Source organism: Pseudophryne corroboree, chromosome 1 (genome assembly GCF_028390025.1).
Source record: "Pseudophryne corroboree isolate aPseCor3 chromosome 1, aPseCor3.hap2, whole genome shotgun sequence".
NCBI classification, from domain to species: domain Eukaryota; kingdom Metazoa; phylum Chordata; class Amphibia; order Anura; family Myobatrachidae; genus Pseudophryne; species Pseudophryne corroboree.
Window position 1 is genome coordinate 477,169,094 of NC_086444.1, and position 18,951 is coordinate 477,188,044.

An 18,951-nucleotide genomic window follows, 5' to 3' on the forward strand; every position below is an offset into this window, starting at 1 on the left:
CAACAAACATGTCGACACAGCCGTACCGACACACCGCAAACACACAGGGAATGCTCTGACAGAGGACAGGACCCCACAAAGCCCTTTGGGGAGACAGAGAGAGAGTATGCCAGCACACACCAGAGCGCTATATACACTGGGATCCCACTATCAATGAGTGTTTTCCCTATAGCTGCTTTTTATATATATTACATATATATATATCTATACTGCGCCTAAATTTAGTGCCCCCCCTCTCTTTTTTACCCTTCTGTAGTTTTCTCAGACTGCAGGGGAGAGCCAGGGAGCTTCCTTCCAGCGGAACTGTGAGGGAAAAATGGCGCCAGTGTGCTGAGGGAGAAGCCCCGCCCCCTTTTCGGCGGACTTTCTCCCGCTTTTTCTGTTATACTGGCAGGGGTAATTTTACATCTATATAGCCCCTGGGACTATATACGATGTATATTTTGCCAGCCAAGGTGTTATCTATTGCCCTCAGGGCGCCCTCCCCCAGCGCCCTGCACCCATCAGTGACCGACGTATGAGGTGTACATGAGGAGCAATGGCGCACAGCTGCAGTGCTGTGCGCTACCTTGGTGAAGACTGAAGTCTTCTGCCGCCGATTTTCCGGACCTTCTTCGTGCTTCTGGCTCTGTAAGGGGGACGGCGGCGCGGCTCCGGGAACGAACACCAAGGTCGGGTCCTGCGGTCGATCCCTCTGGAGCTAATGGTGTCCAGTAGCCTAAGAAGCCCAAACTACCACCTGTTAGGTAGGTTCGCATCTTCTCCCCTTAGTCCCTCGCTGCAGTGAGTCTGTTGCCAGCAGATCTCACTGAAAATAAAAAACCTAAATATACTTTCTTTCTAGGTGGTCAGGAGAGCCCCTAGTGTGCATCCAGCTCGGCCGGGCACAAGAATCTAACTGAGGTCTGGAGGAGGGTCTTAGTGGGAGGAGCCAGTGCACACCAGTAGTCTAAAGCTTTCTTTGTAGTTGTGCCCAGTCTCCTGCGGAGCCGCTAATCCCCATGGTCCTTACGGAGTCCCCAGCATCCACTTAGGACGTTAGAGAAATTGAGTGTACACACTAGACGAGATAGTAAAAGATATCGCTCAGATTGGCCCTTCTGAGCGATATCTTTAACTTTCTCGTCTAGTGTGCATGGGGCTTAATATTGTATGTATGTATGTATGTATGTATATATGTATGTATGTATGTATGCAGATTATGTTTTGTGCCCTTTCATGTGTTATATTTCATCTTTATTTTGCATTTTTTTTCCAATTGTACGGACAATTGTAAAGTAGGCAACATTGTTTAGAACAGATCTGTATTCTGCAGAGTTAGGGGGTCAATTCAATTATGGGCGAAGGGGGCGAGTTACCGCTACAATGGCGTATATACACCAGCAACGGTAGCAGACGTCGTCTCATAAAAAGGAACAAATAAGCAGGCGAAACCTGCCACAAATACATATATAAGGGTAATATGTGAAGCTAGGGAAATACATCAATCATATGATTGCTAGGATAAAATTACCTCAATTAATACACAAACTAAAGATTAATGGTTTAGGATTAATACAATAATTCAAGTGAAGTTGTTCCAGTTTTTCATTTTAACAGGAAAAGGGAGTAGCAGAGTTCAGAGGAGTGGCAGACCGCATATGGGGAGAATAGGAGGGAGAAAAGGAAGAGTAATAATGGGTACACACTGATAGATTTATCTGCAGATCAATGGATCTGCAGATATATCTATAGGTGGATCGGGCACTGTGTGGTGCATAAACACTACCTGATCCTTCATGACTGACGTCACAAACTGGGTGGGCATTTACATGCGCCCGCCCAGTTGAGCTGTCATTTACCGGCAGCCTCTGCAGCATGTGTACAGGCGGTCAGCTGACCGCCCGTACACACACAATGATGCACCAATATATCTGTAGCTATATTGGTCGTGTGTTCAGCAGGGTCGACGCGATATGTCTGTGAACGACAGCTTTCACAGACATATCGCTAGTACACACTGGCCGACGGGCCAGCAATATATCGGCCGTTTAGAAGAGATATGAAGTGTGGGGTCATATATTGTAAAGAAGGCAAGGAAGGCGTTAATAAAGATGCTGGACAAATATTCCATTTTATAAACACACTGAATACTGGGAGGAATTGCCTGCAGGGAGGAAGCAATAGGCTTCTTCCAGTCTACAGCAGTCGGCATACAGACCAGCGTGTGCTGAGAAGCACTAGAGCAGAGAGCGACACCCCATGCAGGAAAGAGGAACTGCACGGGTTTTTAAAGGTACAGGATGCTAGAATGAACAATAGCTCCAATTTGTAATTTGCCACTCTTCCGGGGTTCAGGAGGATTTACCCACTTTTTCATGTACTTCACCCAGGTTGCGCATAGTATAATCAGCACGTGATACTGGCATGATTCTAGCACATGGCAGTTTACACCCGAATTCAGCAAATCACATTTCCTGATTATCAGCCAAAATTGCTTTTTATTGCCCAGTGTTAGGAAACCCCGCCCTAGGCCACTGAATGTGACTGTTGATATTTAACAGAAAATGCCCCATAATATATAGAAATTACAACATTATACAGTTTCCTCAAGATATTAATTCAGCAGCTACTGTAAATGCAGGGAGCAGGTAATACAGTATCACAACGTAACTGTAATAAAGCTGCAAACAGATATTTGTGGCTTTGACAAAAGAGCATAACACTACAATTCTCCTTAAAAATTACTTATACTTCCTCATAGTCTCAAGTAAACAGAAATCTTTAGTCTATGCTGAGCTCACATTGACTAAATACAACAATAGATTTAACGTTCGGTTTCATGGAGTATGAAGAGAGCACTTGAGACGTCTCTTGGGAGACATACAGACAAAAGGCCTGCACCAGCATTAATAAATCAGATAGTATAGATGGGTGAGAGTGCCTGCCGAGATTCAATTAATGGATAGTTTCATTATATATACTCATTGTTCATATTTGTTTGTGAAACAGCAAAGCAAACTGTTAACCTCAACAAACTGTGTTATTTGATATGGAACACACTGTTCTGCTAATATAATTTACTCATCTAAGATAAAATAAGATTTTAAACCTACCGGTAAATCTTTTTCTCCTAGTCCGTAGAGGATGCTGGGGACTCCGTAAGGACCATGGGGATAGACGGGCTCCGCAGGAGACATGGGCACTAAGAAAGAACTTTAGGTATGGGTGTGCACTGGCTCCTCCCTCTATGCCCCTCCTCCAGACCTCAGTTAGAGAAACTGTGCCCAGAGGAGACGGACAGTACGAGGAAAGGATTTGTTAATCCAAGGGCAAGATTCATACCAGCCCACACCATTCACACCGTATAACTAGGGTATATACGAACCAGTTAACAGTATGAAACAACACAGCATCAGACCGAGACTGATGAAAACTGTAACATAACCCTTATGTAAGCAAAAACTATATACAAGTCTTGCAGAAGTAGTCCGCACTTGGGACGGGCGCCCAGCATCCTCTACGGACTAGGAGAAAAAGATTTACCGGTAGGTTTAAAATCTTATTTTCTCTTACGTCCTAGAGGATGCTGGGGACTCCGTAAGGACCATGGGGAATATACCAAAGCTCCCAAACGGGCGGGAGAGTGCGGATGACTCTGCAGCACCGACTGAGCAAACAGGAGATCCTCCTCAGCCAGGGTATCAAACTTGTAGAACTTTGCAAAGGTGTTTGAACCCGACCAAGTAGCAGCTCGGCACAATTGCAACGCCGAGACCCCTCGGGCAGCCGCCCAAGAAGAGCCCACCTTCCTAGTGGAATGGGCCTTAACCGATCTTGGTAACGGCAATCCAGTGGTTGTATGAGCCTGCTGAATAGTGTTACAGATCCAGCGAGCAATAGTCTGCTTTGAAGCAGGAGCGCCAACCTTGTTGGCAGCATACAGGACAAACAGCGCCTCTGTTTTCCTGACCCTACCCGTTCTGGCTACGTAAATTTCAAAGCCCTGACCACATCAAGGGACTCGGAATCCTCCAAGTCTCGCATAGCCACAGGCACCACAATAGGTTGGTTCATATGAAAAGAGGAAACCACCTTAGGCAAGATTTGAGGACGGGTCCGCAATTCCGCTCTATCCATATGGAAAACCAGATAGGGGCTTTTATGAGACAAAGCCGCCAAATCCGACACTCGCCTAGCCGAAGCCAAGGCTAACAACATGACCACTTTCCAAGCGAGATATTTTAATTCCACTGTTTGAAGTGGTTCAAACCAGTGCGACTTCAGGAAACTCAACACCACGTTAAGGTCCCAAGGCGCCACCGGAGGTACAAAATATGCAGCACTCCCTTCACAAAAGTCTGTACTTCTGGGAGAGAAGCTAATTCTTTCTGAAAGAAAATGGATAGGGCCGAAATCTGAACCTTAATGGAGCCTAATTTTAGGCCCAAATTCACTCCAGTTTGTAGGAAGTGAAGAAAACGGCCCAGATGGACGTACTTTCGCCATATACGGTGAAAATGTTTAGCTGTCACGTCCTTCCTAGCCTTTATCAGAGTAGGAATGACCTCATCCGGAATGCCCTTTTCCGCTAGGATCCGGCGTTCAACCGCCATGCCGTCAAACGCAGCCGTGATAAGTCTTGGAACAGACAGGGCCCCTGTTGTAGCAGGTCCTGTCTTAGAGGAAGAGGCCACGGATCTTCCGTGAGCATTTCCTGCCGATCCGGATACCAGGCCTTTCGTGGCCAATCTGGAACAATGAGAATTGCCTGTACTCCTCTTTTTCTTATTATTCTCAACACCTTGGGGATGAGAGGAAGAGGAGGAAACACATAGACCGAATGGAACACCCAAGGTGTCACTAGGGCGTCCACTGCCACCTCCTGAGGGTCTCTTGACCTGGCGCAATACTTCTGTAGTTTTTTGTTTAGGCGGGAAGCCCTCATGTCTATCTGGGGCAGGCCCCACTGACTTGCAATCTGTGCGAAGACTTCCTGATGAAGTCCCCACTCTCCTGGATGTAGATCGTGTCTGCTGAGGAAGTCTACTTCCCAGTTGTCCACTCCCGGAATGAACACTGCTGACAGTGCGCCTACATGATTTTCCGCCCAGCGAAGAATCCTGGTGGCTTCCGCCATAGCCACTCTGCTCCTTGTGCCGCCTTGGCGGTTTACATGAGCTACTGCGGTGATGTTGTCTGACTGGATCAGAACCATTAGGTCGCGAAGCAAAGTCTCCCCTTGATGAAGGGCGTTGTATATGGCCCTTAGTTCCAGGACGTTGATGTGGAGACAAGTCTCTTGACTTGACCAAAGACCTTGGAAGTGTCTTCCCTGTGTAACTGCTCCCCAACCTCGGAGGCTCGCGTCCGTGGTCACCAGAACCCAGTCCTGAATGCCGAATCTGCGACCCTCCAGAAGGTGAGCACTCAGCAGCCACCACAGGAGAGATACCCAGGCCCTGGGGGACAGAGCGATCAACTGATGAATCTGTAGATGCAACTCGGACCACTTGTCCAGTAGGTCCCATTGGAAGGTCCTCGCATGGAACCTGCCGAAAGGAATAGCCTCGTAAGATGCCACCATCTTTCCCAGGACTCGAGTGCAGTGATGCACCGACACCTGTTTTGGCTTCAATAGGTCCCTGACCAGAGTCATGAGTTCCTGGGCCTTTTCTATCGGAAGATAAACCCTTTTCTGGTCCGTATCCAGAATCATGCCTAAGAAGGTCAAACGGGTCGTAGGAACTAATTGTGAATTCGGGATATTGAGAATCCAGCCGTGTTGCTGTAACACCTCCAGTGAAAGTGACACGCTGTTCAACAACTGCTCTCGTGATCTCGCTTTTATAAGGAGATCGTCCAAGTATGGGATAATTGTGACCTCCTGCTTGCGCAGGAGCACCATCATTTCCGCCATTACCTTGGTGAAAATCCACGGGGCCGTGGAAAGCCCAAACGGCAACGTCTGAAATTGGTAATGACAATCCTGTACTGCAAATCTCAGGTACGCCTGATGAGGTGGATATATGGGAACATGAAGGTATGCATCCTTTATGTCCAGGGACACCATAAAATCCCCCCCGTTCTAGGCTGGCGATGACCGCTCTGAGCGATTCCATCTTGAACTTGAACCTTTTCAAGTATAGGTTCAAGGATTTTAAATTTAAAATGGGTCTGACCGAACCGTCCGGTTTCGGGACTACAAATAGGGTTGAGTAAAACCCCCTCCCTTGTTGAAGCAGGGGAACTTTGATCACCACCTGTTGAAGACACAATTTTTGAATTGCATTTAAGACTATGGGGTATATGCAATTCCAGGCGAATTGCGGCTTTTTTTCGCCCGTTTTTAAATTTGACACAATTCGACCGTCGAATTCTGGCCAGCGGGTGCCGGAATTCGACATATTCAATAAAAACCGGATTCGACAGTCCCGCTGTCGAAAAACGGACCAATTGACGGATAAGTGCGTCCTGGATTCGACTTTTCCGACGGCGCAAAAATGGTTAAAAAACACAGAAAAAAATTGCGTGGGGACCCCCTCCTAAGCATAACCAGCCTCGGGCTCTTTGAACCGGTCCTGGTTGTAAAAATACGGGGGGGAAATGGACAGGGGATCCCCCGTATTTTTAGAACCAGCACCAGGCTCTGCGTCCGGTCCTGGTGCAAAAAATACGGGGGACAAAAAGCGTAGGGGTCCCCTGTATTTTTTGAACCAGCACCGGGCTCCACTAGCTGGAGAGATAATGCCACAGCCGGGGGACACTTTTATACCGGTCCCTGCGGCCGTGGCATTAAATCCCCAACTAGTCACCCCTGGCCGGGGTGGAGGAGTGGGGACCCCTTAAATCAAGGGGTCCCCCCCTCTAGCCACCCAAGGGCCAGGGGGTGAAGCCGGAGGCTGTCCCCCCCCCCCCCATCCATGGGCTGCGGATGGGGGGCTGATAGCCTTGTGTAAAATCAAAGAATATTGTTCTTTGCAGAACTACAAGTCCCAGCAAGCTCACCCGCAAGCTGGTACTTGGAGAACCACAAGTACCAGCATGCGGGGGTAAAACGGGCCCGCTGATACCTGTAATTCTTCTGCAAAAAAAATACCCAAATAAAAACAGGACACGCACACCTTGAAAGTAAAACTTTATTACATACATGACGACACACACATACTTATGTTCACACGCCGACTGTGTCCACGTCTCCAAGTCTGTCGACGTCTCCAAGAATCCGGGGTACCTGAAAATAAAATTATACTCACCTAAATCCAGTGTGTCCTGTTCTTTTTTTTGTAATCCACCTACTTGGCAAAAAAACAAACCGCATTTACCCGGACCACGCACTGAAAGGGGTACCATGTGTAAACATGGGACCCCTTTCAGTGCGTGGATCGGGTATGCGGTTTGTTTTTTTGCCAAGTACGTGGATTACAAAAAAAATAACAGGACACACTGGATTTAGGCGAGTATAATTTTATTTTCAGGTACCCCGGATTCTACTTGGAGACATGGCCAGAGTCGGCGTGTCAACATAGGTAAGTATGTGTGTGTCGTCATGTATGTAATAAAGTTGTACTTTCACGGTGTGCGTGTCCTGTTTTTATTTGGGTATTTTTTTTGCAGAAGAACTACAGGTACCAGCGGGCCCGTTTTACCCCCACATGCTGGTACTTGTGGTTCTCCAAGTACCAGCTTGCGGGGGAGGCTTGCTGGGACTTGTAGTTCTTCTGCAAAAAACAATATTCTTTGATTTTACACAAGGCTATCAGCCCCCCATCCACAGGGGGGGGGGGGGGACAGCCTCGGGCTTCACCCCTGGCCCTTGGGTGGCCGGAGGGGGGGGACCCTTGATTTAAGGGGTCCCCACTCCTCCAGGGTACCCCGGCCAGGGGTGACTAGCTGGCGATTTAATGCCACGGCCGCAGGGACCGGTATAAAAGTGTCCCCCGGCTGTGGCATTATCTCTCCAGCTAGTGGAGCCCGGTGCTGGTTCAAAAAATACGGGGGACCCCTACGCTTTTTGTCCCCCGTATTTTTTGCACCAGGACCGGACGCAGAGCCCGGTGCTGGTTCTAAAAATACGGGGGATCCCCTGTCCATTTTCCCCCCGTATTTTTACAACCAGGACCGGCTCAATGAGCCCGAGGCTGGTTATGCTTAGGAGGGGGGACCCCACGCATTTTTTTTTTCTAAATTTTAACCCATTCCCACCCCTTCCCACTGAAATCCATGCTCTCTCAATTGTAGTCAGTTAAAAAATAAATATTTTAAAAAATATATAAATAATAGTTGTAAATCCGAATAGACAAACCAAGTACCTAATCCCTTCTAATATAAATAGATATGCTATTAGCAATAAAAAAAACAAGTTTTAAAAAAAATTTCTTAGATTCCGCCAGCAAAGTGAGGCGGAATGAAATTGACAAAATTACTGTCGAAAAGCACTGTTGTCGAATCAACATTCTTCAATTGAATATACTTTTGTCGAAAATCCGCATTTTTACCATTGCAGACATGTCGAATTTGACAACTGTCGAATTTGAAAAAGTCGAATTTGAAAAGTCCGTTATTTTGTCGAAAAGTACTGTATTGCATTGTCGAATCCAATTCGACATGTTTTTTTTTGTCGAAAATGCCTTGTTTTTCGACTTTGCCGGCAATTCGACCGCAATTGCATATACCCCTATCTCCCTTTCTGGGGAAGAAGCTGGTAAGGCCGATTTGAAAAACCGACGAGGAGGCACCTCTTCGATTTCCAGCTTGTAACCCTGGGAAACAATCTCTATTGCCCAGGGATCCACCTGTGAGTGAACCCAGATGTGGCTGAAAAGTCGAAGACGTGCCCCCACTGGGGCAGACTCCCTCAGCGGAGCCCCAGCATCATGCGGTGGATTTTGTAGAGGTCGGGGAGGACTTCTGCTCCAGGGAACTAGCTGTGGATGGCAGCTTTTTCCCTCTGCCCTTACCTCTGGCAAGAAAGGACGATCCTCGTGCTCTCGTTTTTATGTGACCGAAAGGACTGCATCTGATAATGTGGCGCTTTCTTAGGCTGTGAGGGAATATAAGGCAAAAAATTTGATTTACCTGCCGTAGCAGTGGAGACCAGGTCCGAGAGACCTTCCCCAAACAATTCCTCACCCCTGTAAGGTAAAACCTCCATATGCCTCTTTGAGTCGGCATCACCTGTCCATTGCCGGGTCCATAGGACTCGTCTAGCAGAAATCGACATAGCGTTGACTCTAGAACCCAGTAGGCCAATGTCTCTTTGAGCATCCCTCATATATAAGGCAGCATCTTTAATATGACCCAGGGTTAATAAAATGGTATCCTTATCCAGGGTATCCAATTCCGCAGATAAGGTATCTGTCCACGCTGCTACAGCGCTACAAACCCAAGCCGACGCTATCGCCAGTCTGAGTAAGGTACCAGAGTGTGTGTAAATGGACTTTAATGTAGCCTCCTGCTTGCGATCAGCAGGATCCCTGAGGGTAGCCGTATCTTGGGATGGCAGTGCTACCTTTTTGGATAAGCGTGTCAACGCTTTGTCTACCCTCGGGGAGGATTCCCATCGTTCAGCTCATGAGAAGGGGTAAAGGTTACCTCTGGTTTCTTTTCCCTATACATGTGTACCCTCGTGTCTGGGATAGGGGGTTCCTCTGTGATATGCAAAACATCCTTTATTGCAATAATCATATATTGAATACTTTTAGCCAATTTTGGCTGTAACTTTGCATCATCGTAGTCGACACTGGAGTCAGAATCCGTGTCGGTATTAGCGTTTACTATTTGGGATAGTGGGTGCTTTTGAGACCTCGAGGGTCCCTGCGACATAGGGGCAGGCAGGGCCTGACTCTCTGCATAATTCCTGGACTCAGCTTTGTCCAACCTTTTGTGCAATAAATTTACATTAGCACTTAAAACATTCCACATATCCACCCAGTCAGCTGTCGGCGTTGCCGACGGAGACACCACATTCATTTGCTCCACCTCCTCATTAGGAAAGCCTTCTACCTCAGACATGCCGACACAGGCGTACCGACACACCACACACTTAGGGAAACCTCTTATCTGAAGACAGTTCTCCCACAAAGGCCCTTTGGAGAGACAGAGAGAGAGTATGCCAGAACACACCCAGCACTGATGACCCAGGAAAAAACACACTATATGTTTACCCAGATAGCGCTGTAATATCTATTTTGCGCCAAATTATGTGCCCCCCCTTCTTTGAAATCCTCTTTCACCGTGGTTAAGCAGGGGAGAGTCCGGGGAGCTTCCTCTCAGCGGTGTGCTGTGGAGAAAATGGCGCTGGTGAGTGCTGAGGAACAAGCTCTGCCCCCTCAGCGGCGGGCTTCGGTCCCGCTTAAAAATTCAAAACATGGCGGGAGATCTCTCTTATATACAGTGCCCAGCCTGTATATAAGGTTATTGCCACCTTTGGAGCTCCATATTGCTGCCCAGGGCGCCCCCCTGCGCCCTGCACCCTTACAGTGACTGCCGTTTGTGTGTGCTGTGTGGGAGCAATGGCGCACAGCGCTACCGCTGTGCATTACCTCATAGAAGATCCGAAGTCTTCTGCCGCCTTTGAAGTCTTCTTTCTTCACATACTCACCCGGCTTCTATCTTCCGGCTCTGCAAGGAGGACGGCGGCGCGGCTCTGGGACGAACTGCGGGGTGAGACCTGCGTTCCGTTCCCTCTGGAGCTAATGGTGTCCAGTAGCCTAAGAAACAGAGCCTAAAATTAAAGTAGGTCTGTTTCTCTCCCCTCAGTCCCTCGCTGCAGGGAGTCTGTTGCCAGCAGTGCTCCCTGAAAATAAAAAAAACCTAACAAATACTTTCTTTTTCTCAGGAGGAAACTCAGGAGAGCTCCCTGTAATGCACCCAGTCTCCTCTGGGCACAGTAATAAACTGAGGTCTGGAGGAGGGGCATAGAGGGAGGAGCCAGTGCACACCCATACCTAAAGTTCTTTCTTAGTGCCCATGTCTCCTGCGGAGCCAGTCTATCCCCATGGTCCTTACGGAGTCCCCAGCATCCTCTAGGACGTAAGAGAAATATATCATTACCCATACTGCTTCATAGGCTATAACCATATGATGTTCTTTCATTATGAAAAGCCAGTACATTATGAAATAGAGCACTCATCTCTATAATATAAACACTTATTACAGCAGATGTATTATAAAAACACTATTTTTATTTAAAAAATCTTTAGGGCAAATTATGGAACAAGTACAAAAAGCTTTTCCTTTTGTAACCTTTTTTAATTTGCTACGGTTAACATTCTTTCATCATCGTTTATACAGCAAGAAGGGTACCATTTCAATAATAATTTAAACACTTGAGATAAATCCCATAATTAAATAACTACGATATGTGATGGGTGTGTGCAACATCGGCCAACTGAAAACAGCTGATCTGTGCAATATGGCCCACCACCTGTGTGACCTACTGCAGTTCGCGCCTGGGAGATATTACTGTGTATTTGTAGCATTACCGTCATACAAATCTTGCTGACCTGCAACTGGGAATAATTTAATGTTCTGCTGGATTGACACTTATTTCAGGAATGTATATGATTCTGCAAAGGAAAGAAAGGAAAAATAAGATTTTACTTACCGGTAAATCTATTTCTCGTAGTCCGTAGAGGATGCTGGGGACTCCGTAAGGACCATGGGGAATAGACGGGCTCCGCAGGAGATATGGCACTTTAAGAAAGCTTTGGATTCTGGGTGTGCACTGGCTCCTCCCTCTATGTCCCTCCTCCAGACCTCAGTTAGAGAAACTGTGCCCAGAGGAGATGAACAGTACGAGGAAAGGATTTTTGTAAATCTAAGGGCAAGATTCATACCAGCCACACCAATCACACCGTATAACTTGTGATAAACTACCCAGTTAACAGTATGAACAATAACATAGGCACAAAAGGGGGCTGAATATGCAGCACTCCCTTAACAAAAGTTTGAACTTCAGGTAGTGAAGCCAGTTCTCTCTGGAAGAAAATCGATAGAGCCGAAATCTGGACCTTAATGGAACCCAATTTTAGGCCCATAGTCACCCCTGACTGTAGGAAGTGCAGGAAACGGCCCAGCTGAAATTCCTCCATTGGGGCCTTCTTGGCCTCACACCACGCAACATATTTTCGCCATATGCGGTGATAATGGTTTGCGGTTACTTCTTTCCTAGCTTTAATCAGCGTAGGAATGACTTCATCCGGAATGCCCTTTTCCTTCAGGATCCGGTGTTCAACCGCCATGCCGTCAAACGCAGCCGCGGTAAGTCTTGGAACAGACAGGGCCCCTGCTGTAGCAGGTCCTGTCTGAGCGGCAGAGGCCATGGGTCTTCTGAAATCATTTCTTAAAGTTCCGGGTACCAAGCTCTTCTTGGGCAATCCGGTACAATGAGTATAGTTCTTACTCCTCTTCTCCTTATTATCCTCAGTACCTTTGGTATGATAGGAAGAGGAGGGAACACATAAACCGACCGGTACACCCACGGTGTCACTAGAGCGTCCACAGCTATCGCCTGAGGGTCTCTCGACCTGGCGCAATATCTTTCTAGCTTTTTGTTTAGGCGGGACGCCATCATGTCCACCTGTGGCCTTTCCCAACGGTTTACAATCAGTTGGAAGACTTCTGGATGAAGTCCCCACTCTCCCGGGTGGAGGTCGTGCCTGCTGAGGAAGTCTGCTTCCCAGTTGTCCACTCCCGGAATGAACACTGCTGACAGTGCTAACACGTGATTTTCCGCCCATCGGAGAATCCTTGTGGCTTCTGCCATCGCCATCCTGCTTCTCGTGCCGCCCTGTCGGTTTACATGGGCGACCGCCGTGATGTTGTCTGACTGGATCAGTACCGGCTGGTTTTGAAGCAGGGGTTTTGCCTGACTTAGGGCATTGTAAATGGCCCTTAGTTCCAGAATATTTATGTGCAGGGAAGTCTCCTGACTTGACCATAGTCCTTGGAAGTTTCTTCCCTGTGTGACTGCCCCCCAGCCTCGAAGGCTGGCATCCGTGGTCACCAGGACCCAGTCCTGTATGCCGAATCTGCGGCCCTCCTGAAGATGAGCACTCTGCAGCCACCACAGCAGAGACACCCTGGTCCTTGGAGACAGGGTTATCAGCCGATGCATCTGAAGATGCGATCCGGACCACTTGTCCAACAGGTCCCACTGAAAAGTTCTTGCATGGAACCTGCCGAATGGAATTGCTTCGTAGGAAGCTACCATCTTTCCCAGGATCCGCGTGCAGTGATGCACCGACACCTGTTTTGGTTTTAGGAGGCCTCTGACTAGAGATGACAGCTCCTTGGCCTTCTCCTCCGGGAGAAACACTTTTTTCTGTTCTGTGTCCAGAACCATCCCCAGGAACAGTAGACGTGTCGTAGGGACCAGCTGTGACTTTGGAATATTTAGAATCCAGCCGTGCTGTTGTAGCACCTCCCGAGATAGTGCTACCCCGACCAACAACTGCTCCCTGGACCTCGCCTTTATCAGGAGATCGTCCAAGTACGGGATAATTAAAACTCCCTTCTTTCGAAGGAGTATCATCATTTCGGCCATTACCTTGGTAAAGACCCTCGGAGCCGTGGATAGACCGAACGGCAACGTCTGAAATTGGTAATGACAATCATGTACCACAAATCTGAGGTACTCCTGGTGAGGATGGTAAATGGGGACATGCAGGTAAGCATCCTTGATGTCCAGTGATACCATGTAATCCCCCTCGTCCAGGCTTGCAATAACCGCCCTGAGCGATTCCATCTTGAGCTTGAATTTTTTTATATACGTGTTCAAGGATTTCAAATTTAAAATGGGTCTCACCGAACCGTCCGGTTTCGGTACCACAAACATTGTGGAATAGTAACCCCGTCCTTGTTGAAGTAGGGGCACCTTTACTATCACCTGCTGGGAATACAGCTTGTGAATTGCCTGTAACACTGCCTCCCTGGCTGAGGGAGTTGTTGGCAAGGCAGATTTGAGGAAACGGCGGGGGTGAGACGTCTCGAATTCCAGCTTGTACCCCTGAGATACTACTTGAAAGATCCAGGGATCCACCCGTGAGCGAGCCCACTGATCGCTGAAATTTTTGAGACGGGCCCCCACCGTACCTGGCTCCGCCTGTGGAGCCCCAGCGTCATGCTGTGGACTTAGAGGAAGCGGGGGAGGACTTTTGCTCCTGGGAACTGGCTGTATGCTGCAGCTTTTTCCCTCTACCTCTGCCTCTGGGCAGAAAGGACGCGCCTTTAACCCGCTTGCCCTTATTGGGCCGAAAGGACTGTACCTGATAATACGGTGCTTTCTTTGGCTGTGAGGGAACATGGGGTAAAAACGTAGACTTCCCAGCTGTTGCTGTGGAAACGAGGTCCGAGAGACCATCCCCGAACAACTCCTCACCCTTATAAGGGAAAACTTCCATGTGCCTTTTAGAATCTGCATCTCCTGTCCACTGCCGAGTCCATAACCCTCTCCTGGCCGAAATGGACATTGCACTTATTTTAGATGCCAGCCGGCAAATATCCCTCTGTGCATCCCTCATGTATAAGAGTGCGTCTTTAATATGCTCTACGGTTAGCAATATAGACTACCTGTCTAGGGTATCAATATTTTCCGACAGGGAATCTGACCACGCAGCTGCAGCACTGCACATCCATGCTGAAGCAATAGCTGGTCTCAGTATAACACCTGTGTGTGTATATATAGACTTCAGGATAGCCTCCTGCTTTCTATCAGCAGATTCCTTCAGGGCGGCCGTATCCGGAGACGGTAGTGCCACCTTCTTTGACAAGCGTGTGAGCGCTTTATCCACCCTAGGGGATGTTTCCCAACGTGACCTATCCTCTGGCGGGAAAGGGTACGCCATTAGTAACCTCTTAGAAATTACCAGTTTCTTATCGGGGGAAGCCCACGCTTCTTCACACACTTCATTTAATTCCTCAGATGGAGGAAAAACAACTGGTAGTTTTTTCTCTCCAAACATAATAGCCTTTTTTGTGGTACCCGGGGTAACATCAGAAATATGCAACACATTTTTCATTGCCTCAATCATATAACGTGTGGCCCTATTGGAAGATAGATTAGTCTCATCGTCGTCGACACTGGAGTCAGTATCCGTGTCGACATCTGTGTCTGCCATCTGAGGTAGCGGGCGTGTTAGAGCCCCTGATGGCTTTTGAGACGCCTGGGCAGGCACAGGCTGAGAAGCCGGCTGTCCCATATTTGGTATGTCGTCAAACCTTTTATGCAAGGAGTCGACACTGTCGCGTAATTCCTTCCACAGAACCATCCACTCAGGTGTCAACCCCGCAGGGGGTGACATCACATTTATCGGCATTTGCTCCGCCTCCACATAAGCCTCCTCATCAAACATGTCGACAAAGCCGTACCGACACACCGCATACACACAGGGAATGCTCTGACAGAGGACAGGACCCCACAAAGCCTTTTGGGGAGACAGAGAGAGAGTATGCCAGCACACACCAGAGCGCTATATAACACAGGGATCCCACTATAAATGAGTGTTTTTTCCCTTATAGCTGCTTATATTATATATACTGAGCCTAAATTTAGTGCCCCCCCTCTCTTTTTTACCCTTATGTAGCTTGACACTGCAGGGGAGAGCCAGGGAGCGTCCTTCCAGCGGAGCTGTGAGGGAAAAATGGCACCAGTGTGCTGAGGGAGATAGCCCCGCCCCTTTTCCGGCGGACTTCTCCCGCTTTTTCTGGAATTCTGGCAGGGGTATTTTTACACCCATATAGCCTTCCTGACTATATATGGTGTAGATTTGCCAGCCAAGGTGTATTATATTGCCCTCAGGGCGCCCCCCCCCAGCGCCCTGCACCCATCAGTGACCGGAGTGTGAGGTGTGCATGAGGAGCAATGGCGCACAGCTGCAGTGCTGTGCGCTACCTTGTTGAAGACAGAAGTCTTCTGCCGCCGATTTTCCGGAACACTTCTTGCTTCTGGCTCTGTAAGGGGGCCGGCGGCGCGGCTCCGGGACCGAACATCGAGGTCGGGTCCTGTGGTCGATCCCTCTGGAGCTAATGGTGTCCAGTAGCCTAAGAAGCCCAAACTACCACCTGTTAGGTAGGTTCGCTTCTTCTCCCCTTAGTCCCTCGCTGCAGTGAGTCTGTTGCCAGCAGATCTCACTGTAAAATAAAAAACCTAAAATATACTTTCTTTCTAGGAGCTCAGGAGAGCCCCTAGTGTGCATCCAGCTCAGCCGGGCACAAGATTCTAACTGAAGTCTGGAGGAGGGTCATAGTGGTAGGAGCCAGTGCACACCAGTAGTCTAAAGCTTTCTTTTAGTTGTGCCCAGTCTCCTGCGGAGCCGCTATTCCCCATGGTCCTTACGGAGTCCCAGCATCCACTTAGGACGTCAGAGAAATCTTATTTTCTCTAACGTCCTAGAGGATGCTGTGGACTCCATAAGGACCATGGGGATTATACCAAAGCTCCCAAACGGGCGGGAGAGTGCGGATGACTCTGCAGCACCGATTGAGCAAACAGGAGGTCCTCCTCAGCCAGGGTATCAAACTTATAGAACCTTACAAAGGTGTTTGACCCCGACCAAGTAGGAGCTCGGCACAGTTGTAGTGCCGAGACCTCTCGGGCAGCCGCCCAAGAAGAGCCCACCTTCCTAGTGGAATGGGCCTTAACCGATTTAGGCAATGGCAATCCTGCCGAAGAATGCGTCTGCTGAATCGTGTTACAGATCCAGCGAGCAATAGTCTGCTTTGAAGCAGGAGCGCCAACCTTGTTGGCCGCATACAGAACAAACAGAGCTTCGGTCTTCCTGATCCTAGCCGTTCTGGTCACATAAATCTTCAAAGCCCTGACCACATCCAGGGACTCTGAATCCTCCAAGTCCCGTGTAGCCACAGGCACGACAATAGGTTGGTTCATATGAAAAGATGAGACCACCTTGGGCAGAAATTGAGGACGAGTCCTCAACTCTGCCCTATCCACGTGAAAAATCAGGTATGGGCTTTTATATGATAAAGCCGCCAATTCCGAAACCCGCCTTGCAGAAGCTAAGGCCAACAACATGACCACTTTCCAAGTGAGGTATTTCAACTCTACTGTTTTGAGTGGTTCAAACCAAGGTTACTTGAGGAAACTTAATACCACGTTAAGGTCCCAAGGCGCCACCGGAGGTACAAAGGGAGGCTGAATATGCAGCACGCCCTTCACAAAAGTTTGTACTTCAGGAAGAGAAGCCGATTCTCTTTGAAAGAAAATGGATATGGCCGAAATTTGAACCTTTATGGACCCTAATTTTAGGCCCAAATTCACTCCCGTTTGAAGGAAGTGAAGCAGACGACCCAACTGGAACTCCTCCGTAGGAGCAGTTCTGGCCTCACACCAAGAAACATATTTTTGCCATATACAGTGATAATGTTTCGACGTCACGTCCTTCCTAGCCTTGATCAGGGTAGGAATGACCTCCTCCGGAATCCCTTTTTCAGCTAGGATCCGGTGTTCAACCGCCATGCCGTCAAACGCAGCCGCGGTAAGTCTTGGAACAGACAGGGCCCCTGCTGCAGCAGGTCCTGCCTTAGAGGAAGAGGCCACGGATCTTCTGTGAGCAACTCTTGCAGATCCGGATACCAAGTCCTCCTTGGCCAATCTGGAACAATGAGGATTGTTCTGACCCTTCTTATTCTTATTATCCTCAACACTTTGGGTAAGAGAGGTAGAGGAGGAAACACATAGACCGATCTGAACACCCAAGGTGTCACCAGAGCGTCTACCGCAACCGCCTGAGGGTCTCTTGACCTGGCGCAATACCTCTTTAGCTTTTTGTTGAGGCGGGACGCCATCATGTCTATCTGAGGCAGTCCCCACCGATCCGTGATATGTGTGAAGACTTCTTGATGAAGTCCCCACTCTCCCGGATGCAGGTCGTGCCTGCTGAGAAAGTCCGCCTCCCAGTTGTCCACTACCGGGATGAACACTGCTGATAGTGCGCTTACATGGCCTTCCGCCCAGCGTAGAATCCTGGTCGCCTCTGCCATGGCCACTCTGCTCCTTGCGCCGCCTTGGCGGTTTACATGAGCCACTGCCGTGACATTGTCTGACTGAATCAGAACCGGTTTGTTCCGAAGCCATTCCTCCGCTTGGCGTAGGGCGTTGTATATGGCCCTCAACTCCAGGACATTGATGTTGAGACCAGTCTCTAGGCTTGACCAGAGACCCTGGAAATTTCTTCCTAGTGCGACAGCTCCCCAACCTCGAAGGTTCGCGTCCGTGGTCACCAGGACCCAGTCCTGAATGCCGAACCTGCGACCCTCAAGGAGGTGAGCACTGCGCAGCCACCACAGGAGAGACACCCTGGCCCTGGGAGACAGGGTGATCCGTTTTTGCATGTGTAGATGGGACCCGGACCATTTGTCCAACAGGACCCATTGAAAGGTCCTTACATGGAACCTGCCGAAGGGGATGGCCTCGTATGAAGCCACCATCTTCCCCAGAACCCTTGTGCAATGATGCACTGAAACCTTTTTTGTCTTCAATAGGTTCCTGACCAGGGCTACGAGCTCCTGAGCCTTCTCCACCGGAAGAAAAACTCTTTTTTGGTCTGTGTCTACAATCAGGCCCAAAAAGGGCAGACGCGTTGCAGGGACTAGCTGGGATTTCGGTAAATTGAGAATCCAGCCGTGCCTCTGCAACGTCTTCACGGATAGAGACACGCTGTCCATCAACTTCTCCCGAGATCTCGCCTTAATGAGGAGATTGTCCAAGTATGGGATAATTGTGACGCCCTGCCTGCGCAGGAGCACCATCATTTTCGCCATTACCTTGGTGAAAATTCTCGGGCCCGAGGAAAGACCAAACGACAACGTCTGAAATTGGTAGTGACAGTCCTGTACTGCAAATCTCAGGAACGCCTTGTGAGGAGGGAAAATCGGAACATGAAGGTACGCATCCTTTATGTCCAGGGACACCATCCAATCCCCTCCCTCCAGGCTGGCGATGACCGCTCT

At 48.8% G+C, this 18,951-nt stretch overlaps 1 protein-coding gene across 5 annotated transcripts in view; it reads right to left on the reverse strand.

The window, feature by feature from the left end:
• AOPEP (aminopeptidase O (putative)) overlaps positions 1–18,951 on the reverse strand; it is a 1,013,974-nt gene that overhangs the window by 963,688 nt on the left and 31,335 nt on the right. For 4 of the 5 annotated variants that reach the window (XM_063913752.1, XM_063913753.1, XM_063913755.1 and 1 more), the window contains exon 2: positions 11,487–11,549. The exons of the other annotated variant lie outside the window; for it this stretch is intronic. The gene's annotated coding sequence lies outside the window, so the exon portion shown is untranslated. The remainder of the gene's footprint in view (positions 1–11,486; positions 11,550–18,951) is intronic. 5 annotated transcript variants of the gene reach the window in all.